Source organism: Eubalaena glacialis, chromosome 2 (assembly GCF_028564815.1).
Source record: "Eubalaena glacialis isolate mEubGla1 chromosome 2, mEubGla1.1.hap2.+ XY, whole genome shotgun sequence".
NCBI lineage: Eukaryota > Metazoa > Chordata > Mammalia > Artiodactyla > Balaenidae > Eubalaena > Eubalaena glacialis.
In genome coordinates, this window is record NC_083717.1 from 168,186,042 (window position 1) to 168,188,470 (window position 2,429).

Here is a 2,429-nt window from a genome sequence, read left to right on the forward strand (position 1 = left end):
ATTCTGATTCTTATATCTGGGTGGGGCCTGAGATTCTGTATTTCTAACAAACTCCAGGTGATGCTGATGCTGCTGGTCCATGGACCACACTTTGAGTAGCAAGGTAATAGATAGGGTAGAGACTCCCACCATTACCCCATTGCGGCAAAAAGTGTGCATTTGAGAGAAGCTGAACAAGGTTTAGGGTGCAAATAATGGCCACAGGACAAAATTTCCCCTGTCATTGCTAAGCCGGCTGACTCATTGACAGAGATGGAGCCAATAACCTTGGCCTTATTAACAACTGAGCTAACTGCCACAGACCAATAAATAACAACATTTGGCTGATTTGCATTTCAAAATTGTTTCCTTCCCTTGTTCACACTCTACAGCAGGTGCTAATGAACCATGAAATGTCTGAAGCATTGGCAGCAAGGAAGAAAAGAGGCAGAGTTGACCCATGCCTAACAAATAATGATCCTTAAAAAACAAGAGCTACACAATTCCATGTGGTATTCTGGATTGGATCCTGGAACAGAAAAAAGATATTAGCAGAAAAACTGGTGAAATCAGAATAAAGTAGGGAGTTTAGTTAATAGTAATGTACCAGTGTTAGTTTCTTAGTTCTGACAAATGTACTGTTAGGAGAAACTGGGCAAGGGATATATAGAAACTCTCCGTATTATCTATGCAACTTTTCTGTAAATCAAAAATTAGTCAAAAATAGCGTCTCGCGCGGGGCAGGAGTTGACAGACAGTCTCTGGCTGGATTTCGGCGGCCCGGGACCGCGGAAGAGGCTCCCGAGGGCGGCCGCGATGCCGAGCCCGCAAAGGATGCCTTTGGTGCTTCATGAAGAATATCTCTAGATATATCACAGACATTAAGCCTTTGCCACCCAACATAAAAGATAGACTGTTCAAAATAATGAGCGTGCAGGGGCAGATAACAAATTCAAATATCAGTGAGATTTTACATCCTGAGTCCAAACTCTAGATCTACGAAGCTGTGATATTTCAGATACTGCTCTCCTGCACATATGTAACTGCAGAAAACCGAAGAAGCTAAATTTAAATTCCTCAAAAGAAAACAGAATTTCCATAACTTCAAAAGGAATAAAAGCTGTGGCTTCACCTTGTTCTTACCTGCACGAAGCTTCTTTGAAAAGATGCTTCAATCTCACTGATGAAGGAGTCCATGCTCTTGCACTCAATTGCCGGCTGCTAAAGTTAGGGACTTCCCTCGTGGCGCAGCGGTTAAGAATCTGCCTGCCAGTGCAGGGGACGCGGGTTCGAGCCCTGGTCCAGGGGAGATCCCACATGCCGCGGAGCAACTAAGCCCGTGCGCAGCAACTACTGAGCCCGCGTGCTGCAACTACTGAAGCCTGCACGCCTGAGCCCATGCTCCGCAGCAAGAGAAGCCACTGCAATGAGAAGCCCACGCACCGCAATGAAGAGTAGCCCTCGCTCGCAGCAACTAGAGAAAGCCCGCACAGAGCAACGAAGACCCAACGCAGCCAAAAATAAATAAACGAAATTAAAAAAAAAAAAAAGATCATTGATTTAGGTGGCTGCTTAGATATTACTGATGTGTCCTTGCAGACATTAGGAGAAAGCTGCCCATTTTTGCAGAGTGTTGATTTTTCAGCTACTCAGGTATCTCACAGTGGTGTGGTTGTGCTTGTTAGTGGACCTTGTGCCAAGAAATTAGAGGAAACTCATATGGGGTATTGTGTGAATGTGACTGATGAGGCTGTAGAAGCTGTCCTTACTTGCTGTCCTCAGATATGTATATTACTCTTCCACGGATGCCCCCTGATAACAGACCACTCACGAGAAGTCTTGGAGCAATTAGTAGGTCCAAACAAACTAAAGCAAGTGATGTGGACTGTATATTGATGCTTATTGAAGCTTATCAAAGCTATGATCTTCATACTACTTTCCCAGGAAACAATGATGTAGAGATTGGCTTTCCAATAATATGATTTATGCTTTGAAGTTAACCAGACTCTTAAACATTTTAATAGTGCTATTATTTCTAAGTTTGTTTGAGAAGTGATTGTTCTTGAAATGGCAATCCTAGCATGCCCTCTGATGTATTTGGGGAGGGTAATGTGTTTGCTTCTTAAATAACAAAGTTTTAAATTACCTGTTTTCCCTGGAAATTTCCTTCTCCTACCTAGATATTTGAACTGCTATAAGAGAAATTTACCAATATGGATAAACATTAGGAGAATTCTAAGTAAAGGTATTTCTAAAAGCAAAAAAAAAAAAAAAATAGTCAAAAATAAAAAGTTTATTAAAAGAATCAAGAGCTAGACTGTATTGGTTTTCTTTACTTTGCAAAATGGTATTATAAGTTTCTGAAAATGTAAAACAATTGCCATTGACTTAACAATAAAAAATTGGAAATGTGTGTTCATGGGAAAAAATCTCCAACTAAAACTCAGTAG

The 2,429-nt window shown here is 41.3% G+C and overlaps 1 pseudogene; it reads left to right on the top strand.

The window, feature by feature from the left end:
• The first annotated feature begins 795 nt into the window (after positions 1 to 795).
• LOC133085607 (protein AMN1 homolog) lies at positions 796 to 1,893 on the top strand (annotated as a pseudogene).
• The last annotated feature ends 536 nt before the right edge of the window (positions 1,894 to 2,429 follow it).